This window comes from Micropterus salmoides, unplaced genomic scaffold (assembly GCF_014851395.1).
Source record: "Micropterus salmoides isolate LMB-PRFRI ecotype aquatic unplaced genomic scaffold, ASM1485139v1 Ms_hic_scaffold_1, whole genome shotgun sequence".
Lineage (NCBI taxonomy): Eukaryota > Metazoa > Chordata > Actinopteri > Centrarchiformes > Centrarchidae > Micropterus > Micropterus salmoides.
Genome location: NW_024040040.1, coordinates 2,834,557 through 2,861,775, shown reverse-complemented (window position 1 = coordinate 2,861,775; position 27,219 = coordinate 2,834,557). Strand labels below are relative to the sequence as shown.

The 27,219-nt window shown below is 45.1% G+C and overlaps 1 long non-coding RNA gene and 2 pseudogenes across 1 annotated transcript; 2 read left to right on the top strand and 1 right to left on the bottom strand.

Annotated features, from left to right (window-relative positions):
- LOC119887775 overlaps positions 1-27,219 on the top strand; it is an 878,746-nt pseudogene that overhangs the window by 179,277 nt on the left and 672,250 nt on the right.
- Positions 1,015-14,278, bottom strand: LOC119918144. The gene is made up of 3 exons (XR_005447399.1): positions 14,212-14,278; positions 7,903-7,947; positions 1,015-1,315 (listed from the first exon to the last, which is right to left on the bottom strand). It is a non-coding gene; the product is annotated as an uncharacterized LOC119918144 (long non-coding RNA).
- LOC119916295 lies at positions 14,227-22,600 on the top strand (annotated as a pseudogene).

Sequence of the window (27,219 nt, the reverse complement as noted above, 5' to 3'; positions counted from 1 at the left end):
GGAGGAGGAGGAGGAGTAAAAGTATTAGGAGGATCAGTAGCGGTAGTAGTTGTATTAGTAGTATTAGGAGGATCAGTAGCGGTAGTAGTTGTATTAGTAGTATTAGGAGGATCAGTAGCGGTAGTAGTTGTATTTGTAGTATTGGGAGGATCAGTAGCGGTAGTAGTTGTATTAGTAGTATTAGGAGGATCAGTAGCGGTAGTAGTTGTATTAGTAGAATTAGGAGGAGGAGTAGTGGTAGTAGTATTAGGAGGATCAGTAGCGGCAGTAGTAGTATTTGGAGGATGAGTAGCGATAGTAGTAGTATTAGGAGGAGGAGTTGTAAGAATAGTAGTGGGAGGAAGAGGAGGAGGAGTAATAGTATTAGGAAGATGAGTAGTGGTAGTAGTATTAGGAGGATCAGTAGCGGCAGTAGTAGTATTAGTAGTATTAGGAGAATCAGTAGCGGTAGTAGTAGTAGTATTAGGAAGATGAGTAGCGATAGTGGTATTAGGAGGATCAGTAGCGGTAGTAGTATTAGGAAGATGAGTAGTGGTAGTAGTATTAGGAGGATCAGTAGCGGCAGTAGTAGTATTAGTAGTATTAGGAGGATCAGTAGCGGCAGTAGTAGTATTTGTAGTATTAGGAGAATCAGTAGCGGTAGTAGTAGTAGTATTAGGAAGATGAGTAGCGATAGTGGTATTAGGAGGATCAGTAGCGGTAGTAGTAGTAGTATTAGGAAGATGAGTAGTTGTAGTGGTATTAGGAGGAGGAGTTGTAAGAATAGTAGTGGGAGGAGGAGGAGGAGGAGGAGGAGGAATAATGGAAGGAGGAGGAGTAAGAAGAGGAGGAGGAGTAGAAGTCAACGTTGGTTGACTAAGTGGATCTGCACTGGTAGTTGAATAAGTGGCTAAAGTACTTGCAGTATTGGGATAAGAGGTGGTACTGGTCAGATCACTGCTAGTTGTAGTTGTTGTAGTAGCATTGAGGAAGTCGGAAGTGGTTAAAGTTGTTGCAGTACTGGGATAAGATAATGTATTGGAGAAGGTACTGGTCAGATCACTGCTAGTTGTAGTTGTAGTATTTTGGTGGTAAGTTATAGTGGTTTGTCCAGTAGCATTGGTTTGGTCAGTAGGAACAGTAAAAGAAGCATCAGCAGTAGTAGTAGGAGAAGAAGTAGTAGTAGTAAAGGGAACAGTAGCAGAATCAACAGTGGCAGTAGCGGTAGAAGCTAGTATTGGGAATACAGTGTTGGAGGTTTGGTCGGTGGTATTTGATGCTGATGATGTTGTAGTGGTGGACTGTGCTCCAGTTCTAGAGACGGCCAAAGGAACAGCTGTGAGGAGACACAACATTTTTACAATAATTAGACTGGATAGGACAAAGTTGTTACTGTGCAGTCAAACTGTGATCCAACTCTAAAACCCAAGTAAGGGTCAAGCTAGCTGCTCTGTGAGGCTCTACTTACACACAGCAATGTTTTGAACTAAATGCTAATGTGGTGGGGAAAGGTTTCCCAAGTGCAGGTTAATGTGTGGTGGTGTTGAATGCAGCCTTGACTTTGCTCCTCCTCTGACCAACCTCCTTATTAGACTTAGGTTATGTAAGACACCTGTGTTCCCTTGCTCTCTCTCTGCGTCCTGATCTGTCCCTGCTGTGGTTGTGGTTGGTCTTGTGGCCTAGGTATGTGAAAGGAATAATTTCATGCACATCCATTTCCCCTTAACAGTTGATTCTGTTGCTCACCTGCTCCTTGACCCTGTTAGGAACCTCCTTTTCTCCTGCCCTGTGACTGTTGCTTCTTCATGACCCATCACCCCTCACTTTTCCAGGTTCCTCGTTGTTTTACACCACTGCTGTTTTGTCCCTTTTAGGCTCAATCCCAATGCCCCCCCCCCCCCCCCCCCCCCAAGCCCTGAACCCTCACAGACTTTACTTGCGTCACTTGCAAAGTGATTAAGTTGCTGTAAGCGGGACAGCACTTTGCCACTTTATCACGTTACCTTGACGACGCTGAAACACGTTGCGCACTTTATTTTATGTTTTTGCCTGATTTTTAGGTATTGCAGGCACTTGTCCTACAGAGTGGAGAAGTAAATGTCAATTTACATTTGTCAATGATCATTGATGCACTATTGTTGGTCAAAACAGCATCATTAAGAAAAAACCAAAATAGATAGTTGAATAAACTCTGTGTGTAATTAGGTGACTGCATTCCCCGGACTTACCGTACCGTCTTACACCTTGGTTGAGAAAAATTTTCAACAAAAAAATCAGTGTTGTCCATGCTTGTTGTTTTACTCGTCTTCGTCTTTTTCTTCTCATAAGGCAAATTTTCCGTGATGTTTCTCTCGCTTCAGAGCTTCCTCTGGTAACCCCAGTGTTTCACATCATGACTCTAAGAACTGTGGGCAATTCTCTCAGGCAAAGTCTGCAGAAATGCAGAGTTAAGAAAAGGGTGTAAAAAGGGCTCTAAATGTCCACGGAAGAGCCCTCGTGCACTTGACAGTTTGAAAGTGGGACAGCCCTAAGCCCTCACGGACATCCCAGCAATGCGCCTCAAAGTCACACTGGGAATGGGCTGTAGTTTCCTGTTTTGTCCCCCTTTTTCGTTTGTTATCCAACGAAGGTTAAAGTCCAGGGCAACTGGACTTGGTTGAAGATACTGGAAGACGTTTCGTCCCTCATCCAAAGGACTTCTTCAGTTCTGACTGACTGGCAGGGAAACTCAGCTATTTAACCTCAGTGGGGTCGTTGGCCCGGGTCATCGATACCACTGGTTCGTTAGTGTTCCTGGTTGCTGTGACGACAGTCGTTACGGTCGTTAAGGCTACCTGTGGCCAAGACTGAACGACCTTCGTTGGTATCTTCACCTGAGGCCAATAGGTTACGTTTGTTGAGTTTCCTGGGAAGTGATGAAAGGACAGCATTGTAAGTGGGGGATAAGTGGTGGCGTAGACCCCCTCCCCTGTTCAATGACGGCTTCTCCACCCTGGTGTAGATGCTTCCTTGACACCTCTTTCAAACCATCCGTCTTCTCTGTCTAAAATGTGCACCTGGTGGTCCTCAAACGAGTGTCCTCTGTCCTTCAGATGTAAGTAGACAGCAGAGTCTTGACCTGAGGAGTTGGCCCTTCTGTGTTGAGCCATGCGTTTGTGTCGTGGTTGTTTAGTCTCCCCAATATACAGGTCTGTGCATTCCTCACTGCATTGGACCGCATACACTAGATTGCTTTTCATGTGTTTGGGTGTGCGGTCTTTGGGGTGGACCAGCATCTGTCTTAGTGTGTTCTTGGGTTTAAAAAACACAAGGATGTTATGTTTGTTAAAAATCCTCCTGAGTTTCTCTGATACTCCAGACACGTATGGAATCACAATGTTGTTGCGTTTGACCTCCTTTTCCTCCTCCCCTGTAGTTTTGTTCTTCTTGGATCTTGTGGCTGTTTTCACAAAGGTCCATTTAGGGTATCCACAGGCTGTAAGTGCCCCCTTCAGGTGGTTCTGTTCCTTCTCTCTGGCTTGGGCGCTTGTTGGTATGTTTTCCGCTCTGTGGTGCAGTGTTCTCATGACCCCTAGCTTGTGCTCCAGTGGGTGGTGGGAATCGAAGAGTAGGTATTGATCTGTTTGTGTGTGTGTTTTCTGTAAACACCAATCTGCAGGCTCCTGTCCTCTTCAATGTGTACAGCGCAGTCCAGGAAGGCCAAACTGTTGTTGTGAACATCTTCTCGTGTGAACTTGATGTTACTGTCCAGAGTTGATGTGTTCTGTGAAGGCTTGCACTTCCTGGCTTTTAATTTTGACCCAGGTGTTGTCCACATATCTGTACCAGTGGCTCGGTGCTGTTCCTCTGAAGGAGTTGAGGGCTTTATTCTCCACTTCTTCCATGTAGATGTTGGCCACAATCGGGGATACCGGTGAGCCCATGGCACAGCCATGCTTCTGTCTGTAGAATCCACCGTTGTACTGGAAGTAGGTGGTGTTTAGACAGAGGTCGAGTAATTTATCAGATTTGGTCAGGGCTGAGGCTAGTTCTGTTGTCCAGGGTGTTGTCTTGTGTTAGCCGTTTCCTAACGGTTTCTACTGCCTCTATGGTGGGGATGCAGGTGAACAAAGAAGTCACGTCATAGGATACCATGGTTTCATCTGGATCCAGTTTTAGTCCTCGAACTTTGTTTACAAAGTCAATAGAGTTTTGGACGTGGTGAGGCGTGTTTCCCACCAATGGAGCTAAGATGGTGGAAATGTGTTTGGCAATGTTGTAGGTGACCGAGTTAATGCTGCTGATAATCGGCCTGAGTGGGGCTCCTTCTTTGTGTATCTTGGGTAGTCCATAAATGCATGGAATGGCTTCTCCAGGATACAAACGGTAATATTGTTCACGGGTGATGGTGTTGTCCTTCTGTAACTGTTGTAGACATTCTATGGCCTTTTTCTTGTATCCGCTGGTTGGGTCTCGTCTCAGTGTCTCATACGTGTTTGTGTCCATTAGTAGTGTGTTGACTTTGTTCTGGTAGTCAACTGTGTTAAGTACTACCGTGCATCTTCCTTTGTCCGCAGGTAGGATAGTGATGTTTTGATCCTTGCTCAGAGATGTCACAGCCTTCCTTTCTTGGATGGTGAGGTTGGAAGGGGGGGCCTTCGCATTAGAAAGGGCTGCAGATACCTTTAGTCTGAGCTGTTCCGTTTCTGTTAATTTGTTTTTCCTAATGGCCGATTCTGTGGCTGTGATGAGGTCTACTATCGGTAGTTGCTGTGGTGTAATGGCGAAGTTTAATCCTTTGGCCAGAACGTCTTTCTCTGGTTGGGTGAGTTCCCTATCTGACAGGTTTTTCACCCATCTGTTGTCTGTTTCAAGTGTTGTGGGGTTCTTGTCCTTTCTCCTCCAAGACAATTCTCCTGTTTTTAGTTTGTTGTTTTTGCTCTAGTTTAATGTTTGGTTTAGTTCCACCTTTTCCATATTTGGTTATCTTTCTGTTTATAATTTGTACTACTTTGGTTTAGATCTGATTTGCTATAGTTGTATGTTCTTGTGTGGTGTTGGCAATATAGTTTGCCCTTGTTCAGCCAACTGGGTTACTTTATTGCTGTGAGGTTTGTAGTGCTGCACTTAACGTGGGTAGTGGTACCACTCCTGGCCTCTCAGTGTAGTCTGCCTCTCCACAAGTGACCTCTGCTTAGTTTTGGTTAGCTATTTTGGGGCGCTGGATTTATATATGTACTTTATTTGAATTCATATTAAAGTCGTTTTTAAATAATTGTAATAAAATAAGTTGTTTTATCTACCATTTTAGTGCTTATTGCTGCTTCACATTTCCTTTCAACAGTTCCAGCCCCAGATTGTTTGTTTTTGCCTATTAAAAATGTATTTTGCTATATTTTGAATCACATCTGCCTCTAACGTTCCTGTGTGCTTTTTTTTCTCTTATTGTCCAAATAATCAAGACAGTATTTCCTGGAGTGCAATTCCCTAGGTGGTGTAGTTAGTCTTTCATTCATCCCCCCCCCCCCCCCCCCCCCCCCCCCTTCCTGGTTCACCATGCCAACATCAGCATGCTAACAAAATGGAAATTCTAACATTTTGATGTTTAGCAGGAACAATGTTAACCATCTTAGTTAGCATGCTAGCTAACTGGCAGTAAACACAGTCAGTCACAAGTCTTTAGTTACAAAGTGTTGGACACTAACATGTTAATTAGACTACATGGCTAGCATTAGAATTATATTGTCATATCATATTGTAACCATACCTATTGGTATCCATTGTATTGGGGCTGCCCATGTTTTGTACAAAAAAGAAATAAAGAATAGTAGTTGAGAGATTTCAGTCTGGACCAAAGTGGAGGACTGACTGAACTTGCTCTCAATCGACAAGCTGCTAACGTGCTTCAACATTTTTAAAGATTCAGTGTGTAATATTTCTGAGGGTTTATCGACTGAAATGCAACATATCTGACTGTTTTCTGTGGTGTATAAAGACCTTTCATAATGAACATGTTTTTAGGCAGACAGGTCGGGACAGATGCAGACAGTTGATGACAGAAATCACTGATGTAATCATTGCAGATTTTCCCAGATGGAAGGCTTTGATGTGGGACAGATGTTTTCATACGGTGCTGAAGTTTTCTGTTTTCTGCTGGACAGGTAATTAACTTAAATTTGTCAGACTTTGGTGATGTAAATGAAAACTGTTGTTTGATATCTGTAGCTAGAAGCTCTCAGAGATGTCATGTCAGTGGTGTAAAATATGTACTTGGATTAATTTCATATAGTGTGTGTCTCTGTCTCTGTGGCCTTACCTTCCTGAGACAAACCACTGAATATTATTGGCAATTAAACTGTACCAGTATTTCTTTTTACTGCTAATAGTGATGAGATGAGGAGACCGTGTGCCTATTAAGTGACCAATAATGAAAACTTTCAGAATTTGCAATAAAAAATCTTGGATATTGCTTCACTACTTAGTACACAAATGTGTAATTTGTGCTTTCACATACTAAAGGTCCACTAAAAAAAATTAAACCGTTTTACAAGCTGAAATTATGGCAGTCAATACTACTTTTTGTTTCTGTTGTATTTCAAAAAATTAAAAAACCTTTTGGTAAGATTTGAATGTTGTCTAAGCGTGAGAGGAGCCTTGATCCTCACCTGACAATGCCTTTGTAAACTTCATGTACTATGAAACTGAACATTTCCTGCTGCAGTGAGTAATGCGATAGTCAGACGCAGCAGATACGGTGAGCTGTTAGAGAAAGAGCTGCTCACCTCCCTCCACCTTCTCAGCCAGGTAACCGCCTCCTTTCACTTTCGCTGACTTTCGCAGACTTATGTTGTGTGCAGCATAAAGTCAAATCATGGCTGCTCACATAATTATTGAAAATACCAACAACTGCCCGACAATAGTTTGTTTAGCTGCCCCAGACTTCTGTGCCCTGTGGTATTAAAAGGCATCGGCTGTTACCTCCAGTAACTGTAATGACAGTCGTTACGACTACCTGTGGCCAAGACTGAACGACCATCGTTGGCATCCTCACCTGAGGCCAATAGGTTATGTTTGAGTTTCCTGGGAAGCGATGAAAGGACAGCATTGTAAGTAGGGGATAAGTGGTGGCGTAGACCCCCCCACCCAACATCTTACAATGCTGTCCTTCGTCTTCCAGTATCTTCAACCAAGTCCAGTTGCCCTTGACTTTAACCTTCGCAATTTTAGGAGGTTTTAAACTTTAAAACTTTAAACTTTCAAGTCAATTTTAAATCAGCAACTTTTTACTTTTTTATACCAGTTACAAGTTTACTTTTACTTAAGTAAAGGTTCATCAAATTAATATTTTCACTTAAGCAGAATATTTCTTTCCACCTCTGATTTTGCCTCTTCAGTTTACACTGTACAGCTATAAACCAACTAAACAACCCAACACTAACTTATAGACACATGAAGTCCTGTTGAAATGTCTAAAATAAAAAGACAAGCTGAAGCTTTCTTACCCAAAATGAAAACAAGCAAAAACCAAAAGTCCATGTTGATTAGTGGCTTCGGATCGGAGACGTTTCAGTGTCTTTATAGTCCAGTTTATTTGATCTGCCTGTTATTTTATGGTATTTGAGGTGAGCTGTGCTGCAGTGGAAATAATGTCAGCTAGGTCATATTCTGCTGAGTTATTGCGCATCATAAATGGCGAGCTATATGAAATCATAAATCATAGCAGCTGCAAGTCCTTCATTAACTGTTTGAATCCACACTGCAAAAAATCCCATGTGATCTGGAAGTTTAGTGTTTTAAACTAATGTTTAGTTTTTATTAATTTGATTCCACTTTTGTCATTTTAATCACATTTTAATCGTATATGTCTGTAAATTTTACTTTTGTTTTCATCAAACTTTCATTTTTTTATGTTGTAAGCCACCTGAGCACTTGAACAACACTTACCTGGGGGCAAGGTGCTATATCAATAAAGTTTAATTTGTTGATTGACTGGAGGGGAAATCAGACACAAAAACAACCACAAATCAGTGAGTGAAGCCTGAACGTCAAATAATAAAATTCCTCTGACTTGTAAATCTTTAGCTTCTGTAAATTTTTATTTTTATTTGTTTGATTAGAAAAATATAATCGATCACCAAAAGGGAAACGGTCTCAGCCACGGACAGTAAAACTGTCCCGTGGTCACGTCTGTGCAGAATCAAAACAATACAAACCTCATCAAAGAATAAGCTGCTAATTTACTGCATTTTTCAAAAATCTACCAAGGTGTTTAAATAATAAAACCCCAACTAAGTCTACAGCCATGCTACTTGCTAAATGCTAACATGCATTGCTCATCATGTCAATGCTAACATGCTGATGTATAGCAGGTATACATGTTCACCATGTTAATTGAGTTTTGTGTGTTAGCATGCTAACATGCGCTAGTTAGCAGTAAGCAGAGTACAGCTGAGGCTGATGGGAATGTCATCAGTTCTGCAGGTATTTGGTCATAAACCAAAGTGTTGGACACAATAACATGTTGACCTGATGATGGCGCTGGATGGAAAGTCAGAGGATCACCAAAGGTTTTACAGCTCATCCTGAGGGGAGCATGAAGGTTATTTTTGGTAAATGCACCTCTGATGATTTAAACTAGAGGAGTTTTTACAGTGTAGCCTGAACTTGTGCATCAAGCTTGTTTTGACAGAAGAATCCCACTGATGATGGCAAAAAGCAGCCGTTGAGAACTGTTCTACCTGAAATAAACAGCTGAAGCACCCCTAAAAAATAATACAATTTATTATTTTCTGAAAATAGATGTTTTGTCCTCTAACGTTAGATTATGGAGAAGAGACAGCCAATTAACCTACAGTTTCATGTGGCTTTTCTTACATTAAACGGGTTTAATGTCGCTAAATACTGACATTTTTCAGTTTCTAATGTTTTACTTTATGATCCGTGACCGCACTGGCCGACCGGTCAACTGCAGTGGAACGCTGTTTGGGTGTCTGTCAGTCTGGGCCAAACTAATACAAGTAACACAGTATTGAGGGGGGATAGGAGTGGCCCCTCCCAACTTTGCCTGATCCTCGTTTTTGCTGAACTCTGATTGGCTCAACGGCGCCAATCAAAGTAGTTTACTTACCATCTGGGGCGATTTCAATCCCCAAACATTTTGTCGGGGCTCTCAGCCAGGTTTCTATGACAAGTGCAACAGAGGCAGGTGACTGGGTTACTGGGAAAATGAGTAAATGTAATATGGGAAAAGTCATATTAGTACAGTTCCTGCCCAACACTGATAACAGTAGCCTAGCTGTGCAGTTAGTTTTAACTTAATGTTAGAATATTATACTAATAGAGAGCGTCTCGGGTTACGTATGTAACCCTTGTTCCCCGAGAAGGGGAACGAGACACTGCGTCGGTGACGACACTATGGGAACGCCTCTGGGCGTGGCAGGGCTGAACTATGAATGAAACTACTCCAATCCTATTGGTGTTGCTAGAACGGTAGCGTGTGACGGCGTAACCGGAGGGGTATATAAGCACGCCAGCACACAGGACACATTAGCCCTTTTCTATGAAGTAAGGCACTCCAGGCGGGGTGAGGTGTGGCGGACCGACGCAGTGTCTCGTTCCCCTTCTCGGGGAACAAGGGTTACATACGTAACCCGAGACGTTCCCCTTTGAGGGAACTCGAACTGCGTCTGTGACGACACTATGGGAACGAGATACCCACTAAGGCCATGCCGAAACCCCGCCTGCCCCCAGCGTGCAGAACCTGACGGCACGACTAGGAGGGATGGGTGCCGGGTGCAGAAGGAAGGTCCAGACTGTAAACTGGATGAAAGTGTGAGGGGTGTCCCAGCCAGCCGCGTCACACAAATCCTGGAGTGAGGGCCCAAGAAGCCGCCATGCCTCGAGTAGAGTGTGCCCTTACAGCCATAGGTGAAGGCAATACCGCGCACCTGATAGGCCAGGGAAATAGTCTGAACGATCCAGTTGCTGATGGTGTGTTTAGAAGCGGGGAGCCCAGCCTTGGGGGACCCGAAACACACCAGCAACTGGTCTGCTTTCCTCCACCGGGAAGACCTCAGAGTGTAAATACTCGGTGCTCTGACAGGGCAGAGCAGATGAAGTCTCTCGTCCTCCGCCGTCACATGAGGTGGGGGATGAAACGCCTGCAGCACCGTGGACCCTGCCAGTCTGGCCGGAACCTTAGGGACATAACCTGGACAAGGGTGTAGGATGGCCCTGACCCTCCCCGGGGCAAACTCCAGGCATCGGGGAGACACTGAAAGTGCCTGGAGATCCCCCGCCCTCCTCAGAGAGGTGATAGCGAGGAGAAAGGTCATCTTAAGGGTCAGGGTGCTTGGCCTCAACCGACTCCAGGGGTTCGAAGGGGGCCTCTGCCAGCGCTTCGAGAACCACTGCCAGGTCCCAGGTGGGAACCCTGGAACGAGTCACGGTTCTTGTCCTCCTGGCTCCACGGAGAAAGCGCAAGACCAGTGGAAGCCTCCCCAAGGGCCCATCACTCAGAGGGGCGTGGAATGCTGCAATGGCAGCCACATACACTTTGAGCGTGGACGGGGAGAGGCCAGCGGAGAAACGGTGTTGGAGGATCTCCAGTATCACAATTACCAAGCAAGTAACTGGGTCCACCGCCCTTTCTCTGCACCAGATGGTGAACACATTCCACTTTAGGCCGTACATCCTTCTCGTGGACGGGTCTTTGGAGCTGAGCAACGTCTCGACTGCTCCTGTCGTCAGGCCCGCCTCCAGGAACTGTGCCCCCTCAGGGGCCAGACCCATAGCTGCCACAGGGCAGGGTGCGGGTGAAAGATCCAGCCGTCCACCTGGGAGGCCAGGGCGGGCCCTCGAGGAGCGATATTAAATCCGAGAACCACACTCGTGCCGGCCAAAACGGGGCTACTAATAGTAGATTGACGCCGTCCTGGCAGACCTGCTCCACAACGCCTACAGATGCAGCCTCGGCCACGTCTGCACTATGGCATTCAGCCCTAGCGGGGCTGGGGTCGGGAAGGAGAACCACAGGGGACAGTGCGCCGTCTCTCGGGACGCAAACAAGTACACGTCTATGGGGCCAATCTCTTCGCATAATAACTCCACCACCTCGAGGTGGAGTCTCCATTCCCCAGGCCTCAGCCCCTGTCTCGACAGCAGGTCTGCTCCCTGATTCTGGGTCCCAGGGACGTACATCACTCTGAGGGACAGCAGTCTCTGCCGGGACCACAGGAGGATCTGATGTGCCAGCTTGCATAACGGGCGCGAGCGCAGACCCCCCTGGTGATTCAAATGGGCCACCACTGCCGCATTGTCGGTTCTGACAACGATGTGGCGGCCGCGGGCAGAAAACTCCTCAGAGCTCTGAATACCGCCAACATTTCCAGGCAATTTATGTGCCAGGAGAAATGATGCTCCTCCCAGGAGCCTCTCGCAAAGCGGCTGTCCCATCCCGTGAGTGAGGCGTCTGTTGAAATAATTGTTCGGCGACAGATTGCTCCCAACACGAACTTTGGGACAGGAACCAAGGTTTCCTCATACAGACAGGGAACGAAGGCATCTGCTCGTAACCCGTATCAGACAGAGCGGATTTCCCCTCGGGGAGAATCCCTTGGATTTTAGCCACCACTGCAGAGCTTTCATGTGCAGTAGTCCGGAAGGTATTATACTGGACGCTGCTGCCAGGAGACCCTACACCCTCTGAAAGTGTACAGTGATGGCACAGCCTAACTGCACTCTGGTCACTGAGGATAAAAGGGATGGGGACCTCGGTCAGTCTCTCTCGGGGGGGTGGTGGGCCCCCCTACTCAAAACCTCAGGACCTCTTCCCCGAGCCCGCCGAGACTGAATGACGGTCCTCAGGCCCGTCTTCTCCGGGGGCTGTGGGCGAGAGCGTCGCCTCACATCAGGTTTGTTGAGAGGGACTACGGGAAGCGACACTTCGCTTCTGGCTCCGGTGGTAGGAGCTAGCCGAGGGCTGAGCTCGTCTCTCTTCAGCCGTCGCCGTCCTGGACCCAGACCGGCGGGGGAGATATTGCTCAAACGCCTCTCCCTGCCTTTGGCGTGCTGAAACCTGCTGACAACAGCATCCACTGCCTCACCAAACAGGCCAGTAGGAGAGAGGGGCACATCCAGGAGAAAAGCCTTCTCCTTTCCCTGGATGCCCGAGAGGCTGAGCCACAGATGGCGTTCCGTTGCCACTGGAACAGGCCGTCTCCTTGGTAACACGGAGTGTTAAGTCCGTAGCCCTACGGAGTTCAGTCAGGTCTTCCTCAGAGGGACCTCCCCCTAGATCACAGTCTTTGAGAAGATCGGCCTGGTACGCCTGCAAGGTGGCCATAGTGTGCGGGCTTGCACCAGCTCGACCCGCTGCCATGTAGGCCTTGCCCACCAAAGCAGATGTCGTCCGACATGGCTTGGTGGGGAGCACCGGCATCTGAAGCCGTGCTGCTTAGTTTCTGTCATGCTGCTGTAGTCCAGCAGAGGGGACGCAGTCAGCCATGCAGAGCAGCTCTCTTATTTATTTATTTTTTTTCTCAGTCTGTTCCATGATTTACACAACTCCATTGTGTATGAATGGCGAGGATCGACGCAGGGGTGGCGCTCGGGCTGCAGAAAGCTCATTGAGGTTACTGCCGGCCCGCGGCTCCTGCCCCGCCTCTCATAGCTGGGCGCGGACTGATGACGTCGGCCCGGCTCCTGGAAGTCATCCTCCATGATGCTAAGCACGTCTAGCTCCTCAGAATCAGACTGTGCAAGCCTCTCCAAACTCATACCTCGGGTGGGAGAAGCCGAGAAACGGGCTCCTGAACGGGGAAGAGAGGAGGCGGAGTCAGCAGACGAGGACCGGAAAAAGGCCTCAGCCGTCCCGACGCCCTCGGAGATATCACCACATGACCGTAGCCGCCGCAACGCTTCAGCAACCGCGGGGCCTGAGCCACGGGGAGAGTGCATCCGACTGTCTTCCGAAAGAGAGCCGCACGAGACCTCAGCACCCTCAGGGACCGGGCCTCGCTATGGCCGCAGGCAGCCCCCTTGAGAGCTGCCTAGTTTCCCCACATTTAAAAACAGACATTTCTGCTGAAAATTCAAGCAGAAAATGTCTCCAGAATGCATGAAATTACAAGTTTAATGCTCAATCTTTTGGGGGGGACCCTCAGACCCCCCTCACATATATTTCAGCATCAAATATTGAATCTAAATAGTGCTAAAAATCTTCGTCTTGTTCTCGTGCATCATCTCATGACCCAAATGTATCATCACGGCCCTAATCTGAGCCCTTATGTCCTCACCACTTTTCAACACAAAGAGACGCCCTTTTGCAAGGCATTGTATGCATGAGGCATTCTCATTCTGAAGTCTCTGATCATAGAATCACCCCTGCTGTGGACTGAAGGTTTTTCCTCTGAACCAATCAGCTGTCAGATATCCAGTTAAGTGTTTGCTGGAATTTAACTTCATGTGATTTAACTTTTTCCAATATTTAACCCCAACAGGCAACATGCAGCTGTGACTTTCCTGTCTTACTTTGAATATTATACTTTACACTGGGCTTGTGTTAAAGACATAGTTTGAGACAATAATAGTTTTCATATAAGGAAACTTGACCGGAAAAATTAAAAGTTCAAGTGAACTTGTTCATGTCGGGGCGTTACTTTTAAAATCATGAATTCCTGTTTTCAGTGAGTTTTAAGGACTTCCTTGTCTTTCTCCAAAGGCTCAGCCATTTTTTAACCGCTGCATTGAACTAACCAAAGTAAATGCACTGTGGTTAAACTGTAATCTGTCAGACCCTGAACTTTGACCTCTGTCCTCACAACAATTGCTTTTCTCTGAGGATCAATAGATTATCAAGACAGAGAGCAGTATGATAGTAAACTGGATACAACCTGTCGAATGAATGAATGAATGAATGAATGAATTTATTCAATCAAATCAGTTTGGGTTAAAATAGTGTTTACAGGTAGAAAACCACTGTGTGCCCAATCAAACCTTGAAGAATGACCTGTAATCAATAAATGCTCCATGTTAGCAGTACTAAAACAAACCTTTCTGTAATCCATAGTGTTCAATGACATCCTGTTTATAATCAGTTGAAATGAACACGTTATGGTGGGGTGTTATGGGGGGTGGTTGCTGTAGGGGGCGCTATAGCAGCACTTTCCACTGCTGGTTTGTCTGCATGAAGCGTGTGTGAAGCTGTTGGTTTAGTAAGCAGAGTCTAATCATTGTCAGCTGACCTACACTCACCCCGCTGGACTCTGTAAACCAAACACGGGGGAGTCGGGGGGGTTTGGGGGGTTAGTTGGACCTGCGGGCTGAAAGTTTGAGGTTGAACTCTTTTCATTCAGTTTGCAGACGCCATGGCTCAGCTGGTGGAGTGTGTCCCCAACTTCTCTGAGGGTCGAAACAAAGAGGTGGGTTATTTTATATTTCATCTTTTATTTCTTTACAATCTGGAAGTTTCTAAATCAACGCCTGCATGTTGTTTGAACAGTAAAGGTGTTCAGACTTGTAACACTTTATTACACTCTTATTTATCATTTATAATCATAATAAAATCTTTATCACTCACTATAATGTGGCTGAAAGCAGAGACATTATTCTGTGTTTATTAATGTGCAGTATCTGTTAACGTTTATTTTATGTGACTTATATAGTGACTCTCTCACTATCTCGGCATTTATTATCTGTTTATACACCGACATGAGCTTATTGATATCAAATAAATCAGTAGTCACTTTATCAACTCCATGATAGTTGGTAATAAAGCATTGATCACATGTCATTTGCTGATTATAAATGATACTTCAAGTGTTACTGATTTTCTGTTGTGGAAGGAACTCAGAAATAAACAAATTGGTTTTGTGACTGAGTGACACAAATTGATTGTAAACTAAATTTTACACCTTTAGTTGAGCGTGTTTCCAAGATCAATAATGAACTCAGACGCTCAATGATTGAAGGCAGGGTTAGTGAAGAAAGCGTCTCTGAGTCACAGTTCATGCAGCTGGATCCTGTAGAATAATACTTCAGATATATTTTGCTGTCAGGAACTGAACTGCATTTATATTTTAGGGATTTTAAGCAATGAGAGACTCTCCTTTACCAGAAGGACTGAAACCTGACAGATTGGAGTTTCCTGTATTTGTTTGCGTCCCTCCTTAAATAAAATCTCTCTCGCTATCTAACTGATGCAGCGGAGTCTCAAACCCTAGTTTGTTGCCTTTCTTTCTTTGTGTCATTTACAAGTGGACACCATTTTATTTTCATGAACTGCTCAGATTTAATACTTTTTTAGACATTTCAACATAGACGATAGGAATTTGATAATACACATGTCCATGTAACTAGTTGTTGGGGTGGAAGCTGAACATTTAGTTAAGATAAAGTTTTTGTTGTCTTTTTAGGACCAAATTCTTTGTGTTAAAATCCCTCCACTGCAGCTGTGGAAGATTCCCACTTGATTTATGTAACATTGACTCTTTGCATCATCTTCGGCTAAAACTTAAGATCGAGGACTTTGGATTTGCCCTCCGTCTCTAATAGTGTAGTCCTGTTAGGAGGGAGTCTCTTAACAGCCAGAGTGCAAATAAAGTGGTTTTGTCCCCTAAGTGGTTTTGACCACAGCTGTGTGAATTCTCAAACAACACAGTATTTTTCTTAAAACATGGTGTAACTGTTAAAGAGGGCAGGTGAAACAGAAGAAGGTGAGCAGATCTTTTCCTGGTGTTTCAGGTGATCGATGCCATCTCAGCAGCCATCTCCGGCACCGCTGGCTGCAGCCTGCTGGACGTCGACCCCGGAGCCTCCACCAACCGGACCGTCTACACCTTCGTGGGCTCCCCTGCAGCCGTGATGGAGGCAGCGCTGAACGCCGCCCGGCAGGCCTTCAGCCTCATCGACATGAGCAAACACTCAGGTGAGCCGCGCCCTTCGGCAACACGCAGGAAGTGTGACACAAGAGGAGATACCTGACGCCTGTGCGTTACCTGTGCAGGTGAGCATCCTCGGACCGGAGCGCTGGACGTTTGTCCCTTCATCCCCGTCCAGAATGTCTCCATGGACGACTGTGTCAACTGCGCCAACGTCTTCGGACGGAAACTGGCCGAACTGCTGCACGTGCCCGGTGAGACGCCACGTCACTGATTCGTCTAAAAACATTTGAATGATGTGCGGGACGCAGAAAACAATAAATAAAACTTTTCATGCATCAAAATGATAAAGAAAATAACCAGCAGGAGGGAGACTGTGTTGACTCTAATTATTAACATGCACACAAACAAACAGACAGGACAAAACAACAATAAGACGTTCTGACATCAGCCACAACAACAGGAAGTTGTTGCTGATCGACCTTAGCATCCGCAGCAGCACGGCTAATAATCTTTATTCCACCCACAGTTTATCTTTACGGAGAGGCAGCACGAAAAGAATCTAGGAGAAGTCTTCCGTCTGTCCGAGCCGGAGAGTACGAAGCTTTACATTAGAAGGTGAGGCACTGACAACCAATCAGCTGCTGCTCATTTATTCAGTTATTTAGCATCTCTTTCTTCTTCATTTCAAAATAAAAGTCCGGGAAAATTTCCCCAATAAATCTTAGACTGTATTTCCCATGTTGGTTCTCAGACTCGGTTCCCTCCGTCAGGTGCTGAAAGGACACATGCTTTATTTTTTCTCTCCTCCAGTTGAAGCGCGACGATTGGGCCCCCGACTTTGGCCCCGCCACGTTCGTGCCATCGTGGGGCGCCACTGTAACCGGCGCTCGCAAGTTCCTCATCGCCTACAACGTGAATCTGATAAGCACCAAGGAGCAGGCTCATCGCATCGCCCTGGACGTGCGGGAGCAGGGCCGAGGGAAAGACCAGGTGCATGCTGGGAGTCTGACTAAATTATCCGGTTCATTTAGCTTCAGTCTTTTCTGATCTGAAGTCAGATTCACTTGCTTCGGTATATTTTCCAGTTTCTCAGATTTACTGTTTTCTGTTTACTGAAAATATACAGACCTGTGAAACAAATACTTATTATTTACTTATTACTTTCTAACTCATTACCTTCTCTGTTGTTCATTACTTACTAAACTGTTACTGTCTTACCCAAACACATTCCTACATTCTTACTACTTACTTTATCTTTACTTATTAGATACTTACTACTTACTTATTTACTACTTAGTGCTGAATCTATTTGTTACTTACCGCTAACTACTTTTTAATTACGTTTATGTCACTTACTGAACTGTTACTGCTACTTCCATCATATTTAGTTCCACAGTGCTTACTTGTACCTAACTTACTATATACTCACTACTGGTTACTAGATTGTTAATTAGTCATTTCTTACTACTTTCTCAGTTTGAAGGTTTATTATAGTTTGTTCAAAGGTCACATGATGTTTAATAAGTAGAACAACTTTAAAAGTCACGTTAGGGGTCTTGTGGGTAAATGAAATGGGTCTTTATCCAATAAACACTTCCGTGAATCAATCTTTAAATAAATCCCTTAATATGACTTTATTCAGCTTTAAAAGTAAAACCAGTAAAACCAGTACACCAGACCCAGTCCAGTTAATTATCCATCATCAGCTGGACTCAGCATGACCTTTAGTGACCTCCTTGTGTGTGGAGCAGCCTGGGGTGCTGCAGAAGGTGCAGGGGATGGGCTGGTACCTGGACGAGGCCAACATCGCTCAGGTGTCCACCAACATCCTGGACTACGAGCTGACCCCCCTCCACACCGTGTACGAGGAGATCTGCAGGGACGCTGAGGTCAGAGGTCAACACACTCTCTCACACACAACTCCAAGTTACATTCAACAAGTAGAAATATCATTTTAACGTTTAAAGCACCACCTACGATATCATGAAAAAGAGAAAAGCTGAAACATGTACAATTTTAAATATTAAAACACACATACCCCAGTACACCCTGGTAATTTAGAGCTTAAAAATGGGATGAGTCTTCTCAGTCTGCTTTCACACACTGCTCTGTAGTTTGAAGATATAAACAACAGGAGAATGCTTCATTGGCCTGTTGGATTCAAAGGGAATCTGGTGCCTCTGCAGCTCCTGTTTCATCATGAAGAGTCAATACTTCTGATGGAAATGTGTGTAAAGGAGGTTTTGTTGGGGTGTTTTTTGTTTTTTGTTCCTGCTATAAATAAAGAACGTGTGTTGTGTTCAGGACCTAAAGCTGCCTGTAGTCGGCTCTCAGATCGTGGGTCTGATCCCTCTGAAGGCTCTGCTGGACGCTGCTGACTTCTACATCCGCAGAGACCAGCTCTTCATCATCGAAGAGGAGCACAAAGTCCGGCTGGTCAGAGACGAGTCTTTCTAAAAAGCAGCGCTGCGGCTGTTTGTGAGGACGAAATGTGACGTCTCTTTGTTTGTGTGTCATCAGGTGATCAGTAAACTCGGCCTCGACTCTCTCGGCCCGTTCAACCCGAAGGAGAGAATCATAGAGTGAGTTTATGCTTCTGATACTATGACACTATGTTTGTGAACACAGATGTTATAACCCCACAACTTTGATTTATATAATGTAGAGACGAGCTGACAAAACCAGTTCAGAGTTCGTGTCTGTAAACCAGTTTATATTTTTCTACTGCAGCTGGGGGCCCTCTGCAGCGCCACGCAACTTTCTAAATTCTTCAATCTCACTGAGAAAAGAAGTCAGGTTGAAATGAAATTTGCTTTATTGGCATGAATGTTAAAACAACAGCATTGCCAAAGCTTCAATGAAAATAAAAAAAAACAATTCAATTAATATAGTTCATCAAATAAATAAAATAAATTAATACGATTTCTATATAATTTTCTAATATTTTATAGTTATAATAGTTTATTTCTTTACGTCTTCTTTCATCACGGCTGTGTCTCCATCTCTGCGCAACACTTGGCGGTTTGCACCTAAATACAGAGGCTGTTGCATTTAGGTTTGGTAGGTCAGATTGCGTGTAGTAAATAAATGTATTTGCATGTTTCCCTGCCATAACTTTGCACAATAAAATTGAAACGCCACAAACTAAGTAGTAAATGAACAACAGGTGCTATCTTGCACTTTTGAAAGATGTCATTCTGCGTGCGCACCGTTAGTAGATCAGCTTTTGTGTTAATTTGCTGGTGATATCAAGTTTGCACACGTTTAGTAAACAGGTTTAGACCTTTAGTAAATCTGGCCCCTAGAGTAATAACAGTAAAGAGTATTTACTGTCCTCCAGTGGTCACACTGAGTCACTACAACACTAGGCTGCACTAATGTTTTTCTACCTGTGTAGGTACATGGTGAGGTCACGGGAGGACAGCCGGCTGGTGTCTCTGTCTCTGCAGCAGTTTGTTCAGAGTGTCGGCGCTCGGACGGCGGCTCCTGGTGGAGGATCAGTTTCCGCTGCTATCGCTGCTCTGGTACGAATAAAACTCCGTTTGACTAGTTAAAGTCCGACATCTCCAAACATACACACGACGACTTTGTGCTTTGTGCTGTAGGGGGCAGCGTTGGGCGCCATGGTGGGTCAGATGACTTACGGGAAGAGGCAGTTTGAGAACCTGGACGGGGTGATGAGGAGGCTGATTCCTCCGTTTCACCAGGCCATGAACGATTTGCTGCTTATGGTGGACGCTGACTCGTCCGCCTTCAACAGCTACATGGTGAGGACGACCCTCCAAAAGCTGCAGACGAAAAACTGTGTTCCCGTTGGTATTTCGCTGTAACTCGCTGTGCCTCAGGTCCCCACTAACTTTATACTATACACTCATTGTCTTCAACCCCATTCAGACAGGATTATCATCACAGCTGAAGGCATGAGTCAAAAAGCGCACTCCTTCTCAGAGTCCTAACTCAGTTCAATCTGAACACATGAAACGTGTGACTTCCTGAGGATTTCATGATCCTTTCCTGTTCGTCCTGAATAAAAGTTCTGATATCCAGATCAGAGAGAAAAGATGCTGCAGAACCTGAATGAGAATCATCTTGTTTTCAAGTTATCCAGCGACAGTTGTCTCTACATCCACGGGTACACTGCTAACATTAGCTGCTACTTTTAATGGGGACATTTTCCAAAATACCATGAAAAATATATAATACTTTGGTGTATGACCAAATACCTGGAGCTGGCATTCCCATCAGCCTCAGCTGTGTGTTTGCTGCTAATGAGCTAATGTTAGCGTGCTACATTGCAACATTAAACCTGTCAAACCTCCGAGCCCTTTAGCATGCTGATGTTAGAGAAGTGACACAGGAAATAATGGAGGAGTTGTTTATTTAGAAATGACGTATGGAAGAAATGAGTGGTGCAGGTGGTTTTTGCAATTATTTGTGATAAAACACAAATAAGGAAGTGCAAATTGGGCTTATAATTGTGTAATGTGAAATAGACTTAAGTTGTTTGAAAAAACTTGGTCATGGTAAAATGTGTTTGTTTGTTTCAGGCGGCGCTGAAAATGCCAAAGAACACTGCAGAGGAAATAAGAGGTGGGATTTTAAATCTGAGTTAAAGCTCCATGTACATTTATTAATCACAGTTTAATCATGTTATCATTCAGTAAACACACTTTAAGGCCCCAGGAGGCTCCGAACCTGCAGATTACGACATTAACTGTGAATGTTTGTGTCAGTGTTTCTGTATTATCTCTGATGTTTCTGGATTAATATTCCTGCTGCATTAATGTCGCATTTTACTGCTGGAGATGTTTGAGGTCATTTAAACTCTTTTATATCCTGTTGGGTTTTTCAATCTGCAGCAATGCATCATTTTCTATAAGATGACGCTAATTTAGTTGGATTCAGCAACCCGTTCTTGTCACATATGGACACATGGTCGAGACCCGTTGGCGTCAGATTGTAACGCACTGGGGAGCCCCTTACCCTCATAGTTCAACGCACTGGTAGAAGCCCTGTAGCATCATTTTGTAACAGCAAAGATAGGTGTATGATATTTAACAGAAAGTCTGAGTTCGGAGGTCATCGGGGTGGACGGGTGGGCCAGAAAATTGACTTTTAGTCAGGAAACTGGCAAAGAGTCAACATTTAATGTTTTTATTTTAGTAAAATAAGTTACGCAAGTGACTTTGTTATTTTAAGCCAAACCATCCAAACCCAAACTGTAAGTAGTTTCTGTGCCTGAACCTAACCAAATTGAGACGTTTTATTTTGAAAGTTTAACTGGACGTTGCATATTATTGCTAACTTGACAGCTGAGCCCTAAATCTCCACAAACACACCCCACGCCGCTAAAAAGCGACGCCAAGGGGTCTTGACCAAGCGTCCGTATGTGACAAGTTAGGAGTGAAAATGTGTTGGATTCAGTGACTTTTATGTATTGATCTTTGATTGGTTGATATTTCTGAGCGTAAGCCCCAATGTTTGTCTGTCAGGCGACAGGCTGCGATGCAGGAGGGTCTGCAGCAAGCGGTGGGCGTCCCGCTGGCTCTGGCTGAGAGGATCAGCGTCCTCTGGCCGTCTCTTAAAGAAATGGTCGTCCACGGGAACATGGCCTGCAAGTCCGACGCTCAGGTGACACAAACACTGATCCAGCATCAGATTCACTGTTTTTATTGAAGCAATAAATCCGAGAGGGATCCAAGAGCCCCTCATCAGTCACGCCTGTGCTGCTTTTATTCATTTAGCCTTAAAAGCAAAAAATAGAATAATGAGACACCAAACTACAGGTCATTTTTCTCTTCAGCCATCAAACAGCAGAAACGGCTTCAAAGCAAAGCTTTAAAGTCCGGCTCTGCGTGCTTTCAGGTGGCAGCTAAAGCTTTGGAGACGGCTGTTTTCGGCGCGTATTACAACATCACCATCAACCTCAAAGACGTCGCAGACGACACCTTCAAGACAGCCGTGAGTGCATCCCACGCTCTTTAACAGGCGCGTCTTTAAAGCAGCTCTCTTCGTGAATCATCACTTTGTCCTTCTGTTGCTCTTTGTGCTGCAGACTCAGGCGAGAGCGTCGGCGTTGCTGCAGGAAGCGAAGGAGAGCGCTGCCGCCATCCTCCAAGCTGCTGAGGAGAGAAAGTGAAAACGCACGAAGAAGAGAAGCTGATGGTCCACAAACATCTGAATACATCTGATACTTACACAACGTTTCACCTCCCAACCTGCCGCTCTGTGACGTGTCTTGCAGCAGTGCACTCTGGGACTTGACTCTAGTCATTTCTTAATATTTCTTCTGTCAGTGAAACTTGTGGCTGCAGCTTGTGTCTTTATTTCCCTCCTGATCCAACCAGGAGGGTTTCATGTCCGAGTCTTCCTGCCTCTTTAGTTTTCTGCTTCATTTCAGCTCCAGGAAACATTTGCTTTAATGATCAGCTACAAGTCATTTGAAAAAAGAAGTAAAAGATGAGAACTTCTCATCAACAAACAGTGAATTCAGTGACGTGATTACGTCATTGGTAGATCGTTATTGTTACGGTAGTGACAAATTAAGGCCAAGCAGATGGACAACTAATAACTAATCAATAAAACAACACAACCAGTCAAATCAACAGAAATGAAACCATGAGTCCTTCATGGGGTGTTTTCTAAACATGTTCTGATGTAAAAGGTGATGCTTTCTGATGTTGAAGATTTCAGTATTAATCCAGACATTAAAGTGCTGCCAAACTGTGAAACACTTAATAATAAATAAATAAATGAAGCACTTCTATTGTGATCAATGGGAAATAGCAGATTTCTTGACGGCTGCATTTGGGGACATGAATATATCAACGTGTGGCCATTTAGTTTGCTCCTTTCACAACGTAGAAACGGGAATTTTGTGCAAAGTTTTGTGACTTTTCAAGCATTGAGTGTTTTAATGGATCTGAATCGGCTCCATGAGCTGTGAGTCGCTGCTGCAGCTACCTGCTGACCGTGATGCTGAGCGGCTCTTTTATGTAGAGCTGATATGTTTAGTGTTTGGGAAGTTACTAAAACATTAATGTCATTCACATTCGATCAGTGCGTGTCATGTAATGTATCCGGTCCTCCATGCAGGTGTGTGTGCTGGGCTGCAGCTTCATGCCTCCATCTAGTGGACTGATAGTAGAAGTCCAGCAGCTGATGGCAGCTTCCTCTGCCTCACGCTGCTGTCTGACTGCATTCAGCTGCCACTGATATGAAACAGAAACTAGCAGCCAATCAGTGGAGGAGCAGCTGATCTTTTTCCAGGAGGAATGATGGAAAGGAGGATTTGAGTTGATGTGCAGATGAATGATTTGTGTTTCCTCTCCAGGTGAAAGTGGATGTGAGTTGAGCAGCATGAGTCAGTGTGAGGACAGAGAGGAGGGAGTCCCTCCCTCTAAAAGCACTCTGTGTGGGGAACATGACAGCCAGACCAAAGCTCAGAGGTGAGATTATCTTTATATCATCAGTGACTTTATCGCAACGTATTATCAGATATGATTAATACTAGTTTAGTAGTACTCGAGACCGGTCTTGGTCTCATCTCGGACTCAACCGCATTTGTACTCGGTCTTGTCTTGGACATTGAGGACTCTGGATTTTACCATGACCATAACTTTGGGAATATCAATAAATTGCTTTTGCACCATCTGATTTGTTAACATCCTAACTTGGATGTAAGATAATTGCTTCAAATGCAACCAATCACCCTAATTAAAAATGTGATGTTCCCGTTCAGTGGGCCCAGATTTTTAAAACCAAGAAGTGCAGATTGGCCATTTTCAGCAGCCTACTTAAAACCTGGCACCTATTTTTTTCCACTTCAGGCACTGAAGTGAGCTGTCATGAACTGTGCTGCATGGCTAAAGTCAACAGCTAGCCTTTATTACAGAAACTAAAACCTGTTCGAATGAATGAATGAATCTTTCAATATATTAGCTTCCTGCTGACATTTACCATTTCCATTCAGTGGTGCTTTAACTCAAAGATGTCTCTCTTTATTTGAAAGAAATGGAAGCAGTGTTCCACTTTAAAATGACCACAGAGAGCAGCAGTAGCAGCTCTGACTGGCCAGACTCTGCCCACAAATACTACAAACTAAACAAACACAGATCTTGTGTTGGTCAATCAGAACTCTGCTGCTGCTCTGAAACACTTGTGTTATAGTTTTCCTTCAGGTCTAAAATACTGCCTGACTTCAGCAGGGAGCCATGATGACGGCAAAGGACCTTTTGGAGACTCTGGTGGATTTAAGTGACAAAGAATTCATTAAATTTTAAATGGTATCTGAAGGAAGGACGGAAGGGAACCATCAAAGTGAGATGAAAAGGGCAGAAAGGCAGGACACTGTGGATCTAATGGTGAGTGCCTATAAACTTCATGGAGCTCTGAAGGTGACCAAGAAGGTTTTTGAGGAGATACCCAGGAACGTGCCAGGTACCAGTCTGTCAGACACCAGCTCAGGACCAGAATGTCAGTCTTTATATTATATTTACTTGTAAAGGAACAGGGTCTCTGCACGGAAGCTCACTGCGTTCACCAAAGAATAAAATTCGCCTGATCTCGTTATTATGAGAAAAGGGTTAAGTCATCAATCATTGCTGTCTGAGAGGACAGAGGCTGCCTGATTTTTTTATTTCCTCCTTGGATTGAGACCCTGGGCGATATAAATGTAACTGAGTGATGTGGATGGTTTTACTGTTAGTGTGGTATTTTATGCCTTGAATAAACAACCAATGAGATTTCCATGTTAACATAATGCAGTTATGCAGGTGAGGTTGACACGTTGATGGATGTGAAGGTAAAGCTGCTTTATTCTCTGCTACATATGGAATACAAAGGGTCAGATTTACTAACACCCAGAATAAAGAGTACTAAATTGCATGTGCATTCTAAAATACTGCACGTGTAATTTTAGTTCCTGTTATGGGTGATTTACTAAGAATTATTGGGTAGATGACAACAGAAGCAAACACAATGGAGGTGGCAGTATTTAAATGAGGGGTTTGTGTGTTTTAATGGTTTCCGCCATTGAAGATTTGGGAGGGAAAGCAGCCGCTGCGCAAAAACCTTGTTTCATTCAGTGCGTCCCGAGTATGTGGAAATCGTACGCCCCATTCCCTCTCCGATACCTACAATGGGTTTTGACGCTATTGTGACTGGCGCACTGTGAACAGTTGGTGATCGTTCCCTCTGGCTGGTGAATTTTTCGCCTGATCCATGCACTACTGCAGCTGGGGGCTCTCTGCAGCGCCACACAACTTTCTAAATTCTTCCATCTCACGGAGAAAAGAAGTCAGGTTGAAGCAAACATCCCCCCGAAAGCTATGGTATGGTTCGCACACTATGCGAGGAAGTGCAGAGTTGTAAGAAGTTTAGGCATGGCAAGTGTTGTGTGACTCTTTCTTTTAGCTGGCTCAAAATCAGCCCTTAGATCAGCCAACAGCTCCAATATGGCTGGAGAGGCGAAATCTGCGCATTATATGTTCCTCAGTCATGCCAAAAATATTGACACGAATGGGGAAAAAATGCTTTCTCAATTCATATAGTTGAATAAATAAAATAATTGTATTTCTTTATATTGAATATAGAATAATATTATTTAATATTCTTCTTTCATTACAGCTGTGTCTCCTTCTCCAACGATAACAGCAGCCATCTCTGCAACACTTGGCTGTCTGCACCTTCCTTTCAAACAGAGGCTGTTGCACTCACATGAAATTGAGTCTCGGCTTGTTAGATCACATTGCGTGTAGTAAATAAATGTATTTTCATGTTACCCTCCCATTACTTTGTACAATAAAATCTGGAGGCAGTCCGGCCACGAGGTCCACCGACAGAACATCATGAAGTTGGGGGTGAAACCAGTTGCGCTATGCTTTGTCGCCCTGTAGGCCATGACAGCATAAGGGATCATGAGGTCCCAGTCCCAATGGCAACGGTCTGCTGTTGTAGCCAGAATCTTTTGCAGGGTGGTCGTTGAATCTATGCACTTGGCCATCCAACTGAGGTCGGAAAGTTGTGGTGTGCGTTTTCTCAATACCAAACAGCAGGCACATTTTCTGGAACACTTCAGACTCGAAGTTACAGCCCTGGTCACTGTGCAGGGTTTGTGGCGCCCTGTACCAACACACCCACTTTGAGGCGAGTATTTCAGCCACGGTTACAGTCTGGTCATTAGATAGAAGGAACGTCTCCACCCATTTGGTGAAGTAATCCTGTATCACGAGCACATATCTGTTGCTGCGCTCAGTTTCGTTCAGTGGCCCCATAATGTCCAAGGCGACCCGCTCCATCAGGGCTCCCACCCTAACAGTACCCATGGGGGCTTGTGGTGTCTTTGGTGGCCTTGCTTTTGACGCACAGCTGGTACAGGTGCCACACCAGAGAGCAACATCCTCTCTCATCCGATACCAGAAATATCGTGTCTGCAGCCGGGCTACAGTGCGCTCCACCTCAAAATGCCCCCCAACCTGCCCTTCATGCATCTGTCTCATGACATCTGGCCTGAGGGCGCGAGGCAGCACAACTTGCGGGTAGAACTGGGTGTCAGCCAGGCAGTAGAATCGCATAACCAGGATTCCGTCTCGGATATATAGCCGCTTCCACTGGCTCTAATAGGTCTTTGTGGCTGGGCTGCATGCTGCGACTGTTATCCATGGGGGGCGCTCTCTACTAGGCTGCACAGCCTGATGACAGATGTTCACTGGAGTAGGGGAGGGGCATGGCAGATTACATGGACAGGACTGGCGGGAGGGTCTCCTGGAGAGGCTGTCTGCGTTACTGCGCAACCTGCCAGGACGATGAATGATCTCAAAGTTGTACTCGCCAAGTCTCTCCAGCCACCTGGCAAGCTGTCCCTCAGGCTCCTTCATTCTCATCAACCACGGTAGGCTGCTGTGATCAGTGCGGATCATGAAAGACCGACCCAGGAGGTCCTGCCGAAAATGTGATATGAACTCCACCACGGCTAACAGCTTCCACCATGTGGTGCAGTAGTTCTGTTCAGTCTGAGACAGTTTGCAACTTCCATAGGCCAGCACACGCTCTCTGCCCTCCTGAACCTGTGAGAGGACAGCGCCGATGCCAACATCACTCACGTCAGTGTCACGTGTATCATGTTGCCTTGGTCGAGTGGGTAACCCAAGACTGGTTAACAGGTTCTTGAGTTTGTCAAAAGCTGCCTGGCATTCCGCAGTCCACTGAAATCTAGTATGCTTCTTTGTTAGGGCATGGAGGGGCTCGGCTATGGACGCAGTCTCTCACAAACCGGAGGTAGTACGATGCGAGGCCGACAAATCGGCGGACTTCCTGGACTGATGTGGGCGTTGGCCACTCCTGTACCTTCCGAACCATGCTGGGGTCAGTTGCCACACCC